The following is a 22990-nucleotide window of genomic DNA, read 5'->3' as shown; positions in this document are numbered from 1 at the left end:
GATTCAAATCCCCAGGGACGGACATGACTGGTCTGTCAGGGTCACGTGTTGACCTCTGGGCTGGGGAGGACACGCTGGTTTGCTGGAAGTCCTACCTGGACCACAGCAACCGGAAGTGAGTTCCCCAGTGGAAGCCTGAAGACCTGGTACCAGAAGAGGAGAGAATGATGCCGGCAGAGAAGCCACGCAGCCCCCTGCCCATCCTCACCTGCATCGCTGCCCATCCAGCCGCACCCGCCGGCCCCACTGCCTTCGCGTTCCTACCTCCTCACCCTCCCTGGCACTGTGACCCCCGCCTGGAAGGCTTTTCTCTCCTGTCTGTCCCTGACTTTCACGTCCTCCGAGACCCAGACTAAGCCACCCCACTGCCTTCAATAAACCAGACGTTTCTGCTTCTCTCGTCTCCGGGCTTCTCAGCCTCAGCGCTAGCGGCGTTTGGGGCTGGATGACCCTCTGCTGTGAGGGGCCGTCCCGCGCGGTGTCGGATGTGTAGCAGCGTCCCTGGTTTCTCCCCAGCGGGTGCCAGTAGTGTCCTCTCCAGTTGTGACGACAAAAATGTCTCCAGATGTTGCCCAATGTCCCCTGTTTCGGGGGAGGAGGGGCAAAAATTGTCCCTGGCAGAGAAACTCTGCGTTTTCTGAGCACAAGTCACTAAGATTTCCTGCTGCAGCATTTAGTTTTGTTTTAACATTTATTTGACTTTTCCTATCAGCTCATCGCCTTCACAAACGGACTGTAACCAGCCAGGAGGGCAGGAACTCTGACCCCTTCTCTGCATGTGGAGTCACCCCGACCCTGTGCAGTGATGGTCAGGGAGGGGAGGACACTGCTGTCCCACACTGTGGCTGGTGCCACGTCTGCACGCAGTGCCACGTCCCTGCCCAGCCAGTCCTTCTCAGGACATCATTGCTGACTGTGGCGTATGACAGAGTTACCAGCAGAGCCAGTGGAAACCCCCACCTGCCATGACTCTGAGGTAGTGACAGCCACCATCGTCCTCCTCTGTGCTCCAGACACAGCTCTCAGCAGCTCTGACACACACTGTCTCATTTACAACGAATTAGGTACCAGTGCCCAGTTATCAGTGATGGGGAAACTGAGGCACAGAGCGTCTCTATGTCCTGTGCACATCAGAGTGAGTAGAGGGTGGCGCCCGCTTTTTCCCAAGGGGTCTGACTCTAGAGGCAGTGCTCACCCCATGTTTGTCACACCAGGACCAGTCTCCTTGAGCGAACTTGCAGGAAATGCAGGTGTCTCCCACTTTCGCCTGTGTCCAGTGCTACCTCATCCTCTATTTAGCACGAAATCTTTATTAAATTAGCGTTACTAATTCAGTGAACACATGGCTTTACTCCACCATCCCGACAGTGACCAGATCTGCATGTGTCTCAGAGTCCAGCAGAACTGTTGATGCCCGGCTGAAGTATGTCATTATTTGCCTCATTGAATGGAGCTATATTCCATTTTTACACACGCTTTATCACACCTAACAGTTTTGCACAGAATAGTTGTTTAACAAATGCTTGCAGAACGACTGTATGACCGATCAATTAGTTCCCTTTCAACTGAACACTTACCTTTGTCCTTGCAAGTACCTAAAATAAAATGACTGCAAAACTGCTTCTATTTCTGTACAGCCATAATCCCAAATAAATGCTTCTCTCAGCTTCGGAGAGCCAGGATGATTTGGTTCTTTTGATTTTAAGCTCAGATCTTTTCAGTTTTGATAAATGCAGGTTTGGAAACCTGGGGAATCTGTCACAGGGCAGCTGCAAAACAGTGATGCTGGTGGCAATTTAAAAAATTCTCAAGGAGATTTGTATGCTTTAGAAATGATGGCAAGTTCTGGAATGGGACTCAGAAGAGTCAGTTTTAGGGAATTTGTTTCAGGGGACTAAACTGAAGAGTGGCCAGCAGAGCAGCCAACTTGGATGTGACACCCGAGAGACAACACTGGCCTTGATGAACGGTGCCCAGCTCAGCAAGTGCCGAGCACCCGTCCCAGCGGGGCTGCCTGTTTCCTGACAATTGGCAGCTCCATCTGTTAGCTGCCCCTGTGCTGTGGGACAAGGAGGAAAATTGTCTTCAGCCCTCAGAGAATAAGGCAGTTGTCCTCTTGACTTCCACACAATCCTGCTTCTAAGTGACCGCCTAGCATTTATCCGTGGTGAGACCCCTGTACCTAATCACATGCTGCTTTGAGCCGAAACAAGGACTCAAAGAGGGGGGATCCGTTCCTGAGCCCATTCTCCAAAAGGGCTGCCTTTGTGACAGCGCTGGGAAGGTAACATGCTGATGTGAGTGCAGTCAGGGCAGTGATGAAAGGGCAACGTGAAATAAGCATCTTCAGCATCGTGTCAGAGATCGAGGAGGCGGCTTTCTGTGTGCTCATTCACCAGCCTCCAGAGATGCAGGCGCTACCCTGACCTACCCCGAGCCCGCTCAGCCCAGGTTAGAACCAGCCTGAGCCTCAGAATCTGATATAAACCAGAGGAAAAGACTGGGGGAATTCACTGCCCCTTTCCAGAGGAGGAAGATTTAGGACTCTGAGAGCAGCGGGTACCCACTGTCCTCCATCACCAGTGATGAGTGTTGTTAATGTCACAGACCTTGTAGTGATTTTTCAGCGCCCAAGCTCAGGATTCCATCCCTCAGTCACCAGAGCTGCTCCAGTTCCTGGCAGTCGCCTCTCCTGCGGGAGGAGTAACACGTCTACACAATCCCTGGGCAGGGACTGAGAGGACCAGTGGAACTGCTCCCACAAATCACTTGGCAAAATCAACAACAAAAACATAGGTCTTCGAAATGAGACCAATGCCATTCCCGCATCACCGAGAAACTTTTTAGCAGTCTTATCATCTCTGCACCCGAGAGATCAGCCAATGCTGATGAACGCTTGTCACCATCTCATTCTGCACCAGGTTGACAGCCACACTCTAAAGCCGTCCTCAAGTTCACGCGGAAGGGGCCACTGAGTTTAAGCTTCAAAAACTCTCATTAGGGAGCTCAGTACTGACCATCAGCTGATGAATGGATAAACAAAGGTGGTATATCCATTCGATAAAGTATTGAGAAGAAATGAGGTACCACAGCATCAGTTCGCCTCGGAAACATCATGCTAAGTGAAAAGAGCAAGGCAGAAAGGACCACATGTGGTGTGATGTCATTTACATGCTCCATGCAGAATGGGCGTAGACACAGACAACAGACTGGTCGTTGGCAGGGGCTGGGGAAAGACGAGAATGGGAAATGGCTGCGAATGGGCATGGGGTTTCTTTTTGGGGTGATTAGAATTTTCTGCAATTAAATGGAGGTGATGATCGGGCAACTTCGGGGATACACCAAAAGCCACCGGACGTTACACTTGAAAATGATGAATGTGTGTGAATTCTATCTCAGAACATGACCTGAGAAACAATAATCCAATTGGGCACAAAGCAGATATATTAAGTTAAAACAGAGAAGGAAAAAAAGTCCCCATTTCAGGCACTCATTGAAAAATGGTCGTATTGTAGAATATGGGCCTGTGTATGTGTGTATGTGTGCATAGGGCCTCCACATGTTAATACTGAAAGATTACTCCACTTTGTCCTCTGTTTGAGACCACAAATTATTTCAGACTGTGAAGGATGGGGCCTCTTCCAGCCGCTGCGTCAGACCAGGCACAGATGGATAGCCCAGCTCAGGTTTACATTCTGGTCACTCGTGGCTTCGACAGGAAACATCCGTCATATTTCACTCCTGGGTCTCCTGCCTGAAAGTAGTGTCAACTTGTGAGAAAATATAACCCCTGTGCAAGGGAACACGATGATGCCTCCTGAAATGAAGACTCTGCCGCCTTTGAAACTCCCTCGGCCCACTCTGAGATGTGTCTTCTCGGGCTTTCTAACTAAGTCGTTGGCCAGAACTGACCGATGACATCTTAGTCTCGGATTCAAGAGGAGGTAGATGCTGCTAAGACAGTGAACAAACTTGACGGAAGTCATAGCACCTGTGGTCTAGCTGGGGCAGCAAGAATAGTGAATCAAAAAAACTCAATTGATAATGGAAGCCCTTTTCTGGAGGCAGTGGAATTTTTAACACGTTCCTCTGCCACGGTAACAACACACACACACACACACACACACACACACACACACACACACACACACACTTCTTGTAGGTTTTACAATCTTGTCTTTGCTTAAATCTTGTGGGTTCCCGAAAGAGAGTGATTTCTCCTTGGGTTTCTTTCATAAGTCCTAAAATGTTCCCGGGACACGTGTTAAATATTTCTTGGCTCATCGAGATGCTGACAGGTGGCCAGAAAGACACCCTTTTTGGGTCACCAGGAAAAGCTACAAAAAAAAGACTCAATCTCAGACAGATTCGCTGGGCCTCCAGGGTTTGCTGTGTTCAGTCTCAGGCGATGCTGAGTGTTGCTTTTCTGCTGGTTCCAGGGCCCATATCTCTGCCTAGAGAGCTTGAAATTATATAGGGCCATTCCTATACTGGTGACTCAGCACTGAAAAAGTTATCAGTCTCAGGTTTCAAATGAATGCAAAACTCAAAAGAGCTCATGGGGAGGTAAGCAGTGAGCATGTTTTGCAACATAAAAAAAAAAAATCCTGGAATATCAATCTGGAAGCAGGAGGCAAAAGCTGCTGGTTTGGGGGTGGAAAATATTTTTGTAGCTTACAACCCTTTAGGAATATTTTATCAAAAGATCCATTCCCTGTGATGTTATTTTGGGTAGCTCTTTCATAACCAGCCGACACATTTCCATTTAGCATTTCCTGGGCTGGAGAATCACAGCAGTGTAATTACAGCCTCTCACAGAGAGGGAAGTGGGTCTGTGAACAGCACCTAATCGATGCCTTCCCTGGTACACCCACCTCTGTCTTGTCTCAGGTGCTCGGGGCGAAAGTGCTCTTGAGGTATTTATTTCGGGAGCAAAGAGCAGGAAGATGAGGATGGGAGGGGTCCAGGCAATATCTTCTTTCTTCTCTTTTTCGTCTTGGGTCACCCAGTGTAGAGGCAGGTGGCTGGACATTTTCTGGCCCAAGGGAGATGGTGTGTGAGCCTGGCTGACCTCCCTTGAGGTAGAAATTGAGAAAACCGAGATGACCTGTGGTTTGTCTCACTGAGGGCAGGAGCAAACCCAGGGCTTTTGTCTATTCATGGCAGGAGGGGCTACTTCGGAGCCAGTCTCCAGTAAGGGCAGATGAAGAAAGGAGCATTTTCCAAGCAGGAAGGTATATTAACCAGTAGTGAGGTGTAATGTACCAGCTGAATATTCAATGACTTACAACAACATTGATTTTTCACACTCAAGGGTCTGCAAGTGTTGACTGTGGGTTGGCTGGTCTCGGCTGGCCTTGTCTGGTCAGCTGCGGCTCAGGCTGCAGACCGCCTGGGCTTGGGGTGGCCTCGGCTCAGCGTCATCTGCCTGTTGTTCTGGGGCTCTGGCTGGAAGAGGAGCAGATACCTGGGCACGCTCGCAGGTGGAAGGGCAGAGTTCAAGAGGCCATTGCGAGTCATACAGGTATAGAACCCTCTACTCTGCCACGGGCTATGTGAAGTCTGCCCACGTGGGCCAAAGCAAGTTACACAGCCAGGCTCAAAGTGGGGAGGTCGGGGATGTCCACTCTGCCCACGTGGGAAGGCACTGCAGGGGTACGTGGCAGAAAAGGTCAGTGTACAGAGGCCTGCAGAACTGAGACCGATTATTGGATCTTCCACAGGAACTTCCTCCCCTGCCCCACTGGTGTACCTCTAACTAGGGACTCCTTCCCCCAGATAACTTCAGAGCTGACGCACTTCATTGCTGATGTCCCAGATGATTCTTGTTGCGATGAGGCAGTAGGTTCTCCTAGGCGACAAGCCCTGAGGCTCTTGGTAAGGACAACCCAACCTGGGAAGTGACCGCCGTATTGGAATTTTAGGGCTCATTTGTGTTCAGGTGTTTCTGGCTGGTTGAGTTTCTCAAATTAAGATTTTAAGTGATTACTCAAGAATAACTCAGGAGAGTTAAAATTATGATGTCCTAAGGAGTTAAATCAAAATATGAAATGAATATTTTGTATCCTGGCAGAAAAATTTGTGCACCAGCCTTTATTTCAACCAATGTTTCCTAATGGATATTACTTGTCCACCATGCCATGGGAGAGAAGTTTCGGTGTCAGTGAAATAGATTTTTTTTTAAAGGTATGTATTTATCCTTATAGTTACATTTAATTTATAGCAAGGGATAGTGGTTTTTCTTTTAGAGTTGTGACATCAAGTTCTGCATACTCATTTATGTAAAAAAGTGATTCCAATTAAAGGAAGAAATAAGTAAATCATAGTAAAGTGGGATGTAGGTTAAGTCAACAATTTTTGGGAGGTTTTCAAAACACCTTCCTAACTCTATACAAATGCAGCATGGATTTAGGTGACTGACATCCCCGCACCGGGACACTGGTCAATGCTTTCTTTCTAGAAGTGGCCACATGATTGTAGCAGTTTCTTGTGTCCTCTGGGTCTTGCGCCATCATAATTTTTACAGTCTCCATGGTGACCGTGTGAGTCCCACAGGCTATGCCATTGCTTTGTCCCGGGTCATTCCCAGACAGCTATGTGCCCCGGGCCATGTTCTCAGCACTGGACACTCAGTCACATATCTGTCTCCACCAGCCACCACCCCTTCCTTCTTGTTAGCAGAGTCCAAGGTTACTAGATAAAGTTTAGGACCGCGCAGTATTTGGAACACACTCCTGTGAAAACTAGGCGTTGTTTAACTGGGTGGGCATCCTGTGCTTTTCTGGCCGCCCTAACAGAGCCCCTTTGGATGTACCCACACAGGCGGTGGACTGTTACTGGTCTGTACTCTGCAGTCAGTGTTCTGGGTTCAAGGTGAGGCAGTACCACCCACCAGCTAGTCCCGTGGGTGCTCTGAGCCTCAGTTTTCTCCTGGTTGTGTTTGAAGTCGAAGGTAATAGTATCGTCCTCAGAGAGTGTTGGAAGGAACAAGTGGGTTAATACCCGATATGCCCTTAGAAGAGTTTCTGCACCCAGAGGAAACACCCAACATGGTGTTGTTGATTCAGGTTTCCTCATGTATAGACCAGGCAGCACCCTCTCAACCCACAGTGCCACTTGGTGGCTGTCTGAGAATCCAGCCAGCTTGGGGACACTCACCTGTGCCTCACCTGTCCACCTGGTGACAGTCTTCATGTCCTCAGGGGCCCTAGCACGACTGCTATCTTGTGACACACTCATTTGTAAAATAGCTTCCCCTGAGATAAAGGAAATCAATCAGGGGCTTTCTCTGAGATGACTTCTAAATTAGTGACAATTTTAAGCATGCTTAAACTGTTCTTTAGAGCTAAAAATGTGCAGGTTGCTTCTTTAGGAATGAACGGGAATGCAGAGGCTGAGAATAGCCCGGAATAAACGGCGCACACTGGGAAATAAACCAACTCTGTGGCTGACCTCCAGTTCTGAACTGTGCGTGTTCGACGTAGATGCGGGTAAAGTGAATCAACAGCAGAGAAAGAAAGTTCCACCTCTCAGGGGGTTTCTTTTCAATGGGGCCACTCAGATGTCATACAACTTGAGTCAAACCAGGCCCCACGGTGGGGGGATTATGAAGCCAAATCCAGGAGAGAGAGCAATTTTTCACCTCCCTTTTACCCGCGCGGAGGCATCAGAAAATTGAGAAAGAATGAAAAGCTAATTTAAAAGCTCTTCCAAACAATGCGAGGTTCAGGGAATGCAGGCAGCCGTGAATGGGAGAGATTTAAAAAGTGGAAGATGATAAGGTAGTTTTGTGGAATGAAGCAGCAGGTGTGTTCACGTGGAAATTGACTCCTGGCTGCGTCTGCTTTCTCCCAAAGACAGCCACACATTCTAATGGAAGCAGGTTCAAGGTAGAACTCCTGTCTATCTAAACTAAACCTCATCTGACAAGCCTGGAGGGACCCAAGTTGCTTGAGGCTGAAGCTCTGGACAGCATCTTCGCTTGGGTTCCCCCATAACCAGGTCTGGAGACAAGAGTTTGTAGGCAGGTGGTTATTCAGGGAAGTGATCTGGGGACTGGAAAGAGTAAAGCGGGAAAAGGAACAGTCAATCTTAGGATGCAGAGCTGATTGTCACATATGATGGTTTTAAAACATGACTGCACAGTTTTGGACGCTTCTCCCAGGAGAGGTGGGCCCATGGCCCCTAACCTTGAATCTGAAGGCTGGTTTTGCTGTGTTACCTCCAAGGCTGGGTCATAAAAGGCCACTTGGCAACTGATGAGTTTGCTCTCCTCCATCTGTCCTGCAGCACAGCTCTTGTAAATAGCAAAGTCTTGCCTCGAAAGTTTGAGTCCAGATTCCTTTTTCTGCAACAGAGTGAGTTTGAGCCATCAGAGGATTCCATGCCCTTGGCCACAGAGATTGTATAAAGGATAAACACGTGATTCAGTGAGACTCGATTCTGGGCCTTCTATTGAAACTGTGGGATAGAAAAGCCACTTTTCTCCCAGGGCTGCCGCGGGTATGAATAGGTGCCAGGACAGCAGAGCCTGCATGAGAATGGGGCCCGCAGAGGGCAAGGCAGAGCCAGGAAGTGGAAAGGGATCACTTCCTGATACCATCATTTGAGTACCTGGATCCAGCCATGCCTGAAGCTGTTGCCTTTGGACTTTTAAAAGACATGACTTGTTTTTGCTCTTTTTTAGTAATTTTTATTTGGATTTTGTCAGCTGTAGTCAGGATAGTCTGCCTCATACAAAGACCAGCCTAGGAAAGATCTGAGAAGAGCTGATAGATACTAACTTATGGGTTGGACACTTCAGCTCTAAGAGCTTGTGGAGAACATCCTCTCTGACCAGCACAAAACACTGCTGATGTAGTGGGGGCTGATGTAGGTTCTCATCTTAATGCTGTTGTCACTTCAGTAAGACTCACCTTGGTCCTGGCGTGCTGGATGAGCCCCTGATGCTGAGGAAAGCCAGCAAAGTCTTCTGCAAATATGGAGACTTTACAGGCTGAATCAAGCCTGAAATTCATTGCTCTTTATCATTTATCTTTTCTTATAAGACACAGAAATACTACATGTGTAATTATTCATGTTTGGCAGAAAATGACACATGGAATTTAAATTAAAATCTTAATGTTATTGAAGCTTCAAAAGGAGTGTTGTTTTGTCTGGACTTCCTTTTTATAGTCCAAATGTCTTCTTTGCATTTGTTATGTAATCAGCTTTTTATTCCTTCCTAAATATTGCTTTTAATTCCCTGATTGTCCCCTGTCTACTCAAGACATTGGAACATGATGCATTCAAGGTTTACAGCAACGCTTCAGAGATTTTCTTAAAACCTATTTTCATTTTGGCAAGATCCGGAAACCTTAAATGCATACTGTTATACACCCTCTTACTATTTACGTATTTCCTTAAAAAACAGTGACCTTTTTTTTTTTTTGTCTTAGGGCTATGTTCATGTCTTCTTTGCCTCATAGTTTGCTGCCATGAAACAAAAACGTGTTTTAAAAAAAAGAATAATTCTTATCACTTTCCTAATAACCTCTAAGAAATCTACTATCATATTATGAGGTCTCTTTTTTTCTTGAAGGAATAAAATGGAACTTGAACATGCATATTGTTATGTGTATGTCAGAGGTCAGGGGAGAGCCTTCCAGCATCCCTATCTTTCCATGCAGGGCTGTTTGCAGGGCTGTTTGGAAGCAGAGTTGTGAGACCCAGGCTTGCAACCTTCCCCTAAGAGAGAAATATCATAAGGCAGGTCTCAGAAGAGGGTGGGAAGATGATTTCTTCATTGAAGCTGGAAGTTTGCTTAATGTGAATAATGATGGCTCCCGGCTTGGTGTGACTGCATACGTGTAATAATGAAGCAGCCTGACAGCATCCGTCCATAATGCACTTTGTTTTAATGCTTTTTTTTTTGCCAAGGAGCATGTGCAATGACTCCACAGCTGGATGCTCCAGGGGAGCATCTCTTCCAGCCTCCCTTCCAGGTCTGGAGGCTCCCGGCCGTCCTTGGCGCTCCTTGGCTGGAGATGCAGCTCTCCCGTCTCTGCCTCTTCATCACGTGGTGTGATCCCTGTGTTGTCACATGGCCTTTCTACAAGGATGCTGGTCATCAGGGTGAGGGCCCACACCCATCCAGTGTGACCTCACCTTAACTAATTACACCTACAAAGACCATCTTTCAAAATAAGGTCACATTCTGAAGCTCTGGGAGGATGTGAATTTTGGGGGAGACACTGCGCAACCCAGTACAGTGCCCCGTTGCTCCCCGATTAAAACCCACCCCCCTCCCCAGGACTGTGAGTCATTGCTGCCTGACGGTCAGAGTGAGGACGCGGAGCTGGGCTGCCTGGGGAGCACTCGGCCGGTGCCCACCCATGTGAGCTTGTGGTCAGTGGGTCGTGGCACCCAGGTCTTCAGCTGCCTTTTGTCATGTGATGTCAAAGACCTCCCAGTAACGTGGGGTGGTCAGGTGACTGGCTTTGGCCAATGCGGCGCCTGTGGGCTGGATGCAGGGAGAGGCTGGGAGTGCACTTAACTGGGTCGGGCTTGATTCCTGGCTTCTGGAAGGTCCTGCTCTGGGAAGCTGCCCTTCAAAGGAGGGTGAAATCTTTGCAGGGCTGATCTGACCCCAATCCCCAACCTGAGGTCCAGCTCAGTAGCCCTGTGACCCTCAGCAGAGTCACCCAATGGAGCCCAGCTCAGATCAGCTGAACCCAGACGACCTGCAGCTCCATGAGCTGAGAAGTGTCAGGTGTGGTGAGTCACTGGGTTTGTGTGTTTTGCTGTAGATTGTTATGGGGACGATGGCCGAGAAATACAGAAATGTGGCACTGGGCACTTAATTTCCCTCGCCATCTGGAAAAGGAGGTTAATAGCAGTAACAACCTCGTAGGTTGCCGTGGGGGTTAAGTGAGGTCCTATACGGGACGCGGCGCCTGGTAAACGTCAATGAGCTTCAGCTGCCATTAGCATCGCAGGACCAAGCACGGCCCCTCGGCTCACGCTGCCCCCTCGGCCACTACTGTGGAGGCGAAGGCCGTCTGCCTGTTTCTGGAAAACTTAAACCTTTGTGTTCTTCCTCATCTTCACGTGGTGGGTTTATCTCATTCTTAGAGCTCAGCTCAGAGGGACCCTTCTCAGACCTGCTTTCCTGAGGCTCCGCCTGCAGGGATGCTGTTCACTGTGGGCCGGCTGATATGGGGTCTGTCCAGGCACCGGAGGTCGGGGCCACCCACAAGGCACGGGCTGTTTCTCCTTTGTTCTCTGGTACATCCCAGGGCCCAGACCCGGCCCGGCGCACAGTAGGTGCTCTGTTAACACTGTGAACTTGTTCTAAAAGGCATCGCAGACCTTCTGGTCATGGGTGTATACCTCCAGCAGGAAATGTGGGCAGCTTCCCTGTGCTCAGCTCCCTCCTGGGCAGCGGAGAAGGAGAGCAAACCAGATTCCTATTCACGGAGCTCACGCATCAGCTGGGAGGGACAGAGATCCTGGGAGCGAAGGGGATGTTGCCGCCCAGAGGTGATGATCACAGGACGTGGAGGGAGTGACAGAAGGGGTGTGGGTTAAACAGGCTGCTAGAGGGGGCTCGTGGAGATGGTGACATGGGACAAGGGTCCTGGAGATGTGAGCCGGGCAGTGGGCCCCCGGGGAGGTGGCTGCAGGCCGAGGGCCCGGCCAGCGCGAGGCCCGTGTGTGTGAGGAGCAGCGGGCAGAGCGGCTGCAGGGAGGAGACAAGGGGGACGGCGGGGCCGAGGCCAGGGAGGTGCTGGGACCGGGTCTGTGCGCGACCCTGCAGGCCCCTGAGAGGACGCTGGCTGCGGACGGGCCTGAGCAGAGGAGGGACGTGCTCCGGGTGTACTTTACACGGCCCCTTGGCGCGCGTGTGGGGACCGACGCTGGGGCCGAGGGCAGAAGCGGCTGGACCTGTGAGGAGGCACGACGGGGCGGGGCAGGAAGGTGCCTTCAAAGTCACCTCGGCCCCGCTTGGGGTTTATCTGGGAAGGTCGGGCTGATGGGATCTGCTGATGGACGGGACGGCGGTGATGAGAGGAAAACAGACGGATCTGAGTTGACTCCAGGGATTTGGCCTGAGCAGCTGGAAGAACAGAGCTGCTGTTGAGCCAGGCGCGGGGTCTCAGGATGAGCAGGTGGGGGCCGAGGAGGGACTGAGATGCAGAGAAACGTTCTGGAAAGGACCGGGGGGCCTGAACAGACCTGCCCTGGGCTCCAGAGCTTCCTTCGTTTGAGCTTCAAGGACGACCACCTGTGTCATCACGGAGCCGGTGAAGCCAGACTGTGCATGTGACTCCCTCCGAGGGACAAAGGTCAATGTCACAGCAGTCTGCTCTGAGGCTGGCTTCCAGCCAAGACCTTAATATTCAATGAGAAATCTGCATTGATGAAATTTTCATTAAAGAAACATTATCCCTTTCACTCCCCTTGTTATTCTTGGCTTTGAGTATCGAGCTAATTTGGGTTTGATTACCCGATGATCTGAAGAGCGGAGCATTATTAAAAATTTAGATGAGCAATGATGTGTCTGGCCTCCCCCTCCTCTCTCAGCCGGAGCAAGGGGCTCTGCTAATGATCACAACGAAGTCGGGGCCGACATGGCAATTAGAGAATTATCTCTAGTTTGAGGGAGCTCCGACCCCTGCACCTTCAACGGAAATCAGCTGCTTGGCTTCCAGGGCACCCAGATTTAATCGGCGAAATGCATCAAATGGAAATTCTAGTCCTGGACTGGAATTAAGACTAACAAGCTATATGTTTGCAGGTCTCCTCCCTTTTCTGTGCCCCAAATATGCCCCCGTCTATAGAGTAAGGAGGTTGGACCACGGAAGATGGTTAAAAATGGGATTTGTGAGCTGAAATCAGCTTAAAGAGGGAATTTGTCTGCAAACTGTTTTATGTGTGTAATTAACAGTTTCTCAGACTTATGATCTTGGGTTCTACATGTTTCATAGTAATTATTAACTTGTCTAATTCTCCCATCCTGCCCCATGACATTGATACTTTTATCAATCCCACTTTATCAACAGGAAAACTCTGACCAAAACAGGTTGAATGACTTACCATGGGTCACCTTCTTGGCAGGAGCAAAGGCAGGATTTGAACCCAAGTGGTTTGACTTCCAAATCCACCCTTCAACATCTGTGCTACAATTTCTCAAATATTTTATTCTTGAATATTTTTTTCAAGTACAGTGTTTCAAAAGTAATTAGATGGTAAAATTAGATCATTTGTATTTTTTTCTGATACAAATAGAGCTTATATGTTAAAAAGTTGGAAGCTCTGGCTGGATATTCTCTAAGAATGTCCATTTCTGGAATTTCATTTGTGCTTCCATGAGACACTAGTTACTAACATGACTTACCATTTTTCTGTTAGGAGAGACGGCAATATTCAAAAAGAGAACCCTATCTTTCCAGGAGCCCTAGAGAAAAACTAGCAATATACTAGAAGAAAAACCCAATCTGAATGCATCAGAGAGCAACTTAAGCTGCCAGGACTTGAGGGACCCACAGTGCAGACAGAAAGGAAAAGCATTGAGGTGAACCCTTGTTCTCCACCTCTTTTTCCTTTGAGGAATTTGCCAATTTGTAAATGGAGAGGAGCCAAGGGTCACAGATATAGAGCTTTTCATTAAGCTCATGGTTCTCGGGACATAAAACTTAATATCTGGGGCTACCAAGGAAGCCAGGATTTGAGGCCCCAAGATTTCAAAGAACCCTCTAGAGGTGGGTCTGCTTTTCTGCAGTACTTTCCCTCTTGAAGCATTTGCTGATTCCTAAGCTGTACTGACCAGGGGTTCAGGAGACAAGCAGAAGGTGAGCAGCTGGTAGCCTAGGAAACTAAACAAAGTTTTCACCAATATCACGAAGACTTAACAGCAGAACTTGCAGTCTGTGATCACCAAAGATGGAGCCTTGGAAAATAAACAGTGGTTTGAGTCCCTCAAAGGGCTTGTTCCAGAAGTAAGGGACAAAGCAAAATAAACCAGACCCATAAAATGGAAAATCAGTCTTGAATCATTACAAGCATGTTAATCTGTCTTCACTTTAGTGACAGAAAAAAAAAAAGATAAATTATAAATTTAGAATTCCCTGGGGAAATAGAATATCATCAAACAAGATGTCCTGCAGACATTCAGAAAAATATTACCAGGCATGTCAGAAAGAAGACCAAATAACTGAAAACCAAGAGGAAAAAAATGATAAGAAAAAAGTTCACAGATGATTATCAGAGGCTATCAGAGAGAAATTGTAAAAAAAATTATTATTAATATATTTAATCAAAAGATCAAACAATGGAGAATGTTATTAGAGAAATGGAATATCTAAAAAGGACTCATGAATATTTGCTAGCTGAAAAGTATAATAACTGAAATTAAAAATATAATTGGTGTGAGAGCAGGTCAGACAAAAGTTTAGATTGGTTTGTTGAAAATCTCCGTGTTGAAGAGTGGAGACCAAAAAAGATCACATGGACAGGCAGACTTAGTTTTATTGTGCTTTGCAGCTATTGCATTTTTTTACAAATTGAAGGTTTGTGGCAACCCTGTGTTGAGCAAGTGTATTGGTGCCACTTCAACTGTATTTGTTCACTTCATGTCTCTCTGTTGCATTTTGGTAATTCTTACCATATTTCAAACTTTTTCACTATTCTATTTTTGTCATCTGTGATCAGGGATCTTTGATGTTACGTTGTAGATGTTCTGGGGTGCCATGGACTGGGATGTAGGCTGGGGAACTTCACAAATGTGTGTGTTCTGACTGGCCTTCCCCCTGTCTCCCTTTCCTGTGCCTCCCTGTTTCCTGAGACAAAACAATATTGAAATTAGTAACCCTGCAGTGGTCTCTGGGTGGGAGGAAGATGCATGTTTCTCACTTTCCATGAAAAGCTAGAAATAATTAAGCTTAGAGAGGAAGGCATGTCAAAAGCCAAGACAGGCTGAAAGCTCATCATCTTGTGCCAAACAGTTAACTAAGCTGTGAAGGCAAAGTTCTGAAAGGAAATTAAAAATGCTACTTCAGTGAACACGTGAATGATAAGAAAAAGGAACAGTCTTGCTGCAGATTATGGAGAAAGTTTTGGGGTCTGGATAGAGATCAAAGCAGCCACAACTCTCCCTTAAGCCAAAGCCTCATCCAGAGCAAGGCCCAAACTCTGTTTAATTCTGTGAAGGCTGAGGGAGGTGACGAAGCTGTAGAAGACAAGCTTGAAGCTCCGAGAGGTTGGTTCATGAGGTTTCAGGAAAGAAGCCATTGCCAGAACATCAAAGTGCAGGGTGAAGCAGCAAGTGCTGATGTGGGAGCTGCAGCCAGTTACCCAGAAGATCTTGCTAAGATCTTTCATGAAGGTGGTTACGTTGAACAACAGATTTTCAGTGTAGACAAAACAGCCTTCTATTAGAAAATGATATTTAGGACTTCCATAGCTAGAGAGGAGAAGTCAATGCCTGGCTTCAAAGTGTCAAAGGACAGGCTGACTCTTTTGTTAGGGGCGAATGCAGCTGGTGACTGACTTCAGGTTGAAGCCAGTGCTCACTTACCATTTTGAAAATCCTAGGGCCCTTAAGAATGATGCTAAGTCTGCTCTGCCTGTGCTCTGGAAATGGAACCACAGAGCCTGGATGACAGCACATCTGCTTACAACATGGTTTCTGGAATATTTTAAGCGCACTGTTGAGAACCACTGCTCAGGAAAAAAAACAAAAATTCCTTTCAAAATATGACTGCTCATTGACAATGCACCTGGTCATCCAAGAGCTCGGATGGAGATGGACAACAAGATCTGGGTCGTTTTCATGCCTCTAACACAACATCCATTGTGCAGCCCTTGGAGTAACTTGGAATTTTAAGTTTTATTGTTTAAGAGACACATTTCAGGCTATAGCTGCCATAGATCGTGATTCTTCTGATGGATCTGGGCAAAGTAAATTGAAACCCTTCTGGAAAGGATTCACCACTCTCGATGATAATTCACAGGAAGAGGTCAAAGTAGCAATATTAATAGGAGTTTGGAAGAAGTTGATTCCAACCCTCATGGATGACTTTGAAGAGCTCGTGTCTTCAGGGGAGGAAGTAACTTCAGATGTGGTGGAAACAGCAAGCGTATCAGAATTAGAAGTGGGACCTGAAGCTGTGACTGAATGGCTGCAGTCTCACGGATAAGGCTTTGATGAATGAGGAGCTGCTTTTATGGAGGAGCAAAGAAAGTGATTTCTTGAGAGGGAATCTCCTTCTGGTGAAGACTGTTGCAATGACAACAAGGGATTTAAACTTTTGCATAGACTTAGCTGATAAAGCAGTGGCCGGGTTTGAGAGGACTGACTCCAATTTTGAACGAAGTTCTACTGTGGGTAAAATGCTATCAAAGAGCATCGTACGGTACAGAGAAATCATTGAAAGGAAGAGCCCACGGATGCTCCAACTTCAATGTTGTCTTATTTTAAGAAATTGCCACAGCCGTCCCAGCCTTCAGCCACCACCACCCTGACCAGTCAGCAGCCACCAACAAGGCAAGACACTCTGCCAGCAAAAAGTTTGACTAGCTGAAGGCTCAGATGTTGGTTAGCAGTTTTTTTTAGCAATAACATATTCTAAAATTAAGGTATGTACATGGGTTTTTCAGAAGTAATTCTGTTGCACACTTAATAGACTACGGCATAGTGTAAATGTGACTTGTCTACACACTGGAAAACCAAAAAATGTGCATGACTTGCTTTATTGCGATATTCACTTCATTATTCACTTCACTGGGGTGGTTTGAAACCAAAGCTACAATATCTCTGAGGTAGCTGTACCTGAAAGAGCATTAAGCCATAGGGAGCACGGTAATAATTCTAACATACGTATGACTTAAATCCTGACAAGAGAGGAAAGAGAAAATCAGAAGTGCGATATGAAGATATATAACTGAGGATTCTCCAAGGCTGATGAGAGGTATGAAGTCACAGACTTAAGAACCCCAAGCGTGCTAAATAGAAAGAAATACACACCTGAAAGAAAAAAACTGCCCGTCTAGAACTTTATCTCATTAAAACGATCCTTTGAAGGTAAATATGAATAAATATTTTCATATAAGCAAAAGCAGATAATTCATTGTCAACAGAGCTTTCTCTTTTTGCCATTTTTGGAATTTTATAATTAATTTTCAATTACATGAGCAACAGATAGATGTATTTTCTGGGCCCCCACAGATCTGCATTAAAATAAACAATAGAGTTCTTTAGGAAGAAGGAAAATAATTTTAAATGAGGACTGCAGGAAAAATAAAGAGCAAGAGAAAGGGCAAATATGTTAGAAACTTTATGTGAATGATGAATACACAAAACAGCAATAATAGAAAATCCTGGGGAGGTCTGCAATCTATGTAGAATTAACTTACTTGCCAAGGAGACCACAACAGCCAGGAGGAGGTTAAATGGTTTGAAAGAGTTCTAAAGTTCTTCCTATCATCCAAGTGGTAAAGATGTCATTTAATGTAGATTCTAGTAAGTCGGGAATATAGATTGTCATCTGTTGAATATCCACTCAGGAATGATGAAGGTAAAATTGACGAGCTAATGGAAGTTTGCAAAACAGAATAATAATAAGATGCAAGAAGGCTTTTATCCCAAGGTAGGAGGGGTCACGCCGGTCCTGCTGTGCTGGCAAGCTCTTTCTGTGACAGCCCTGGTTGTGTCTCAGGCGTCACAAAGGGGGACCCGAATGGGGTCATGGTTGGGGGTGGAGCAGAGGCCATGCAGGGTGGGGAGCCAGGTCTGTTCTGCCTCAGGCTGCCCAGGTGACATGCCCAAGGCTGTGAGTTTCTCCTGGCGAGCCTGACAGGGTTGGAGGGGCAGCTCTGGAGTTCCCACCAGCACTGTGATCAGTGTCCGAGGTCTGACCTGGGAGTTGGTGCTGGCAGTGAATCTGACCATGCTCTACTTTGCTTAACTCTACCAGAAAAAGAGTGATAGGGAGTGACTGTCCCTTTATGTCATTTTTGGAATTTCACAAATGATTTTTATTTACACAATTAACTGGTTCTTGCTATTTGTTTTTCACATTAGAATGGTTTCTGTTTTCCTGCCTGGACCCTGATTTGCACACAAAGTACCAGCATTCTTATTTTAATTTGATAGCTATTCCCAGGTACCTGCCAAAGTGCCCTTTCCTGGTTAATTAGACCGAGAGGAGTGTCTGTTTGCCCACAGCCTAGCAGGTTTTGCCTTGCCAATCTGATAAGCGGGGAGGCGGGCATATTTAATTGTCATTTTCATTTGCCTAATTAAAGATGAAATTCTCTTCTTTTCATATGTTTATTGGTCATTCGCATTTCTCTTCTGTAGACCATTCATATCCTCCTATCAATTTTTCTAGTGAATTATTTGCGTTTCTCTTATTGCTTTATGGAAGCACATTAAATTAATTCTTTGTTAGGTATGAGCCAGATGCCTCCGCCTCCTCTTTGTTTAGACACGCCTTTGCTATGCAGAGGTTATGCATTTTGATATATTGAACTGTGAGAGAAACCTAGCACTAATAAAAGTAGCAAAAAGGAAATATATTAGCTCATATAATTGAACAGTTCAGAGATAAAGCTTCAGGAGCAGGTGGATCAAGGGTCTCAAACAATGTCATCAGGATACTGCTCCAACTTGGTTCTTCTTCGTAATAGTGTCATCCCAGATCTCAGCAGGGGAGCCACATGGCTCTCAGCAGCTCTTTTTATAAGATAGAATGTAAGCAACAAAATCTTGTCTAAAAGGAAATTTACATATAAAGGTTTTGTTGTTGTTTGTTTTTGTTTTACACTAGTTGCCTGATGGTAGTTAGCTGTGAGAGTGATTCAGTAACTCCAAATGTAAGGGCTCTGAGTAGCTTTCTTTTTTTCCTTTATTGTGAAAAAATGGCTGTCATATTTCTAAGTATCCTGTGCTGATACAATAATGTCCAGTAAAAGTTGGAAAGGAAGCCTCTTGTCAAGCACAACTCTCTTTTTCCAGATCTGGCAAATCTTTCCCAGGACCACTCCCCTTCCCCTCCAATAGATGCTCCCTCAGATCACCGGCAGGGACTGTGTCTTGTGCCCACAACTCACTGCAGAGGAGGATGGGAGAGCAGGTATCACCCTCTCTGCCTCTAGACTGGGGACCAGGCTCTGCTGGCAAGGATACGGGGTTGGGGAGCCAGTGGGTGGACCTCCAGCAGTACCTGCCCCAGAGAGCATCTCTCCCAGTCACTCCCACCCCAAAGACAGGATTCACTCTGCTTGGACCAACTTGTGCTCATCCAGAACCACTTCCAGGGCTGGGGGATCTGCCAGCTGATTGGCCAGGCCAGGTCACATGCTCCACACTTAGACCCACACATGGCACCCATCCTGAACCCCATGGATGAAGAGTGGGAGTGTGATTTTTTTGAGGTATGGGTACCAGAAGATGGGGGGAATGTGTGCTTGAAACTCAAAATAGGAGGTTTACACTAGAGAAGGCACATGAACATATGATTGCTCAGAATGCTGTCAGTTCTGAGAGTGAATTTCTAGCTAAATGCTGGCTTTCTTGCCATTCTCTCATCCCTCTGGGCAGTGAATGGTAAAAGGGACCGGTTAATGAGCTAGGTTTTTTCCCTCCCTGGACTGCACATGCCTCCCCACCCCTCAGCCGTACCTCTTTTCACCCCTTTGGAAATGATTACCTGCTAAGTATGAATTCGGGGAGCCCTAACCTTGACCAAGGTGACATTGGCCAAGCTTAGTGCCCAATAGGCAACAAAGAGATCTTTAAAGAGTTTGCTGCCCAGCCTCTAGTGGTGTCACTATGAAGGTTAATGATGATTCTTGAACTTCTGTTCTAATTTCCATGTCTGCCATCCTGAATGAAAGCTGTCCAATCTTGCCTTGACTCTCCCCTTGTCCCCATTACCAGCTTATGCAGAATCAGCTGCACAAAGGCTCAAAATTGCCATGTGCCAGCATAGACTCAGCTCAGAAGCAATTAGAATGTTCACAGCTTTAAAATGACTTGGCAGTCTGTCTATAACACGTCCTGTGGCCTGAAAGGGGATGAAAATACGTCCGCATACGTTAGTGATTAATTGATCTGCTGATGGACTGCAGTTAACCTTTGTGACCAAATTGAGAGCACGGCTCAGACCTGAGCCATCAAACCAGCCATTAAGACTCCTGCCGGGTCCACAGGCCTGCTCTGTCTCAGGTTCCTGGGGAGCAAAATGAAAAGGGAAGGGGTTTAAGCCATAAATGCAGGGAACGAACAGACAGGGTGGACAAAAGCTGGCAAGGTTGGGGACTGTTCATCACACTGGTGGTTTGTGACTTTCCCTAACCCCCTCCTGGGTTCAATGCAAGGGAGCAAAATGCAAAGTGACACCGGGGCTCTGACACCCAGCAAGGTGACTGTCCTGCCATTTCCTGCAGCTGCAGATCTAAATGCAACAGAAGGTGCGCGTTTGCCGATGGTCGGGGCAAGTAGCGGGCAGGGGCTTGGGGGTGGTGCTCGGTTCCTCTCTTCTCAGCAAGGGGGTCTCTGTGAGTTCCTTCGGGCCAGGTCTGAGGACTCTCTGTCCTTGGCCAACACCTGTGCCCGATTCAACATAAATGTCCCGGGGAGAGTGGAGGGTGGTTACGCGGAGCTTTGCATTAAGATGGGAGGGCCGGGTAAGTAAGCGCTGTTGTGCATTTAATCTCAGATGTTTCAGAAGTTTTCAATGACATTTTCTTTAGCAGAAAGCTTATTTTCACTCTTAAAAAAGATAACGATTTTGCAAGAGGCATTCTTGTTTACATATCTAAATCTGAGGAGCACCCACACACATCAAAGCGCTGTGGGGAAGGAGGCTCCTTGAAGCCCCCTTTGTTTTACAGAAAGTGTCGGGGGGCATATCAGTTTCCTATCGCTGCTGTAACTAATCACAAACTCAGGGTCTTACAACACGATTGTATTCTCTTACAGTTGTGGAGGTCAGAAGTCTAAAATCAGTTGGCTTGAACATCATCTGTTTTCTGATGCTGATCCTCCTTCCTCCCACTTACAAGGAACCTTGAGATTTCATTGGGCCCATCTGAATAATCCATGTTAATCTCCTTATCTCAAGACCTTTGCCTTGGTCACATCTGCAAAGACTCTTTTGCCATGTAGGGTAGCATGTTCACAAGTTCTGGGGCTTAGGATGTGAATAGCTTTTGTTGCTTGGGGAGGGGGTGGCATTTTTCAGTTGACCACAGAAGAACTTGCATCTGTCAGGACAGACAAGATGCTGCCGCAGTAACAAATGGCACCCAAACCCCCAGGGCTTAATTAAACAGGCAGAAAGGCTTCTCATCATTGTTGTTCCACTTTTATAACCAGGGAGAGGTCACCAAAGGCCACACATCTGGAGAGAGGGCAGCTGAACTTCAACCGAGTCCACAGCCGTGACTTTTCCCCAAACCTGCTGCGTCCTTCCCACTCCCACCCATGCTGCTCCATTGCTCTAGGAAAATAAATGAGTCAGGCTGAGCTGGTTGGACGCCCTCTGGTCTATTTTCCAGCATCTGCTTCATAAACCATGGGACGTCCACGTTCATTTTCCTTATTGCTGTTAACTTCACCTTCCAATTATGCAAACTGTTCCAGCAGAGTGGCCTTCTCACAGAGCCCGCTTTGGCTGACATTTGGTGCTGTGTATCTTGGCCTTGCCTGACAAAGGCAGTGGCTTCTCACTTTGGCCTCATTTTCTCTAAAGGGCAAACAACCCCGGGACCAGACAGGCATCTGGGGGACCCCAGAGCTCCAGCAGCTGCTAGGCAGGCACAGAAATGCTTATTTAAAAAAAAAAAAGTCAAGGCTGATGAAACTGTGTTTACTTGGTTTCTTCCAAAAAACATAAAGACTGGGAGGTACTTAAAAAGGTTTCATAGAACTCTGTGGTTTTGGCTTTTTTCTTTTTGTGGACACTTTAAAGTTCATGCGGCCCATTTCACTTGGCATTTGGGGCTCCCACGACTGCTCTGCTCTGCCTGGTTTCCCAGCGAAACCCTGGATCATTCATTCATTCATTCATTCAAGAAGTTCTTGAGTGTCAGTTGTGTGTCAGGCACTGTTCTGGGCTCTAGGGGTAAAGCAGGGGATGAAGGAAGGTCCTGACACTGTGCAGCTCACCTCTGGTCAAGGGACCACTGACAAAAAGACAAAATGTATCTGGAATGAACCAGGAGGTGGCTGGTGCTAAGAAGGAAAGTGAGACAGGGAATGGTGGGGTTGGGGTGCAAGGGGCTCCTCAGAGGACATTGACATGGAGCAGAGACCCGAAGGCTGTGAGGGAGGGACACAGGCTAATATCTGGAAAAACAGTGTATTCCAGGTGGAGGAAACAGAAAGTGCAAAGGCCCTGAGGCAGGAGCATGCCTGGCATGTTTGAGTAGCAAAGTGTGAACAGTGTGGTCACAGCAGAGTGAAGAAGGGAGTCGAGTGTACAGAAAAGGCCAAAGATGCAGGAAGACCAGACCACATGGGCCCTGTGGGCCATTGTGACAATGTGGATTTTATCTAACTGAGGTGGTATGAGTTTATTCAGAAACATACAGATTTCCAAAGTATTAGTTTTGTGTTTATGGAAGTAAAGGTAGATACTTTCTCCTGCTTTGCCGTTTCTTTAAAAAAAAAGAAATCACAGTACATGATTTATGCCAAATGGACATGTTGTCTCAAGGGGATTCCAAATTGTCATCTTTTATTTAAAACAACGTGAAAAAGAATATGAGATCTCTTTTCCCATCGTCAGAATGTTTTCAGCTATGGCTTCCTGAAAAGAAAAAACCTGTAGTGCAAGAGACCCAGCCACCATAATTTGTGAAAAGGCACACAAACAGGCCAGGAATTGGTCTGCCTGATAGACTTCAACCTGAATTAGATGGAAGACAGATGAGTGGGATCAGGCTGTTATGCAGCAGAAAGAACTGCAGTGTCAGATGGGGCCATAGAGGTGCAAACGCTGAG

This window comes from Vicugna pacos, chromosome 19 (assembly GCF_048564905.1).
Source record: "Vicugna pacos chromosome 19, VicPac4, whole genome shotgun sequence".
NCBI classification, from domain to species: domain Eukaryota; kingdom Metazoa; phylum Chordata; class Mammalia; order Artiodactyla; family Camelidae; genus Vicugna; species Vicugna pacos.
This window is presented reverse-complemented; position numbering follows the sequence as displayed.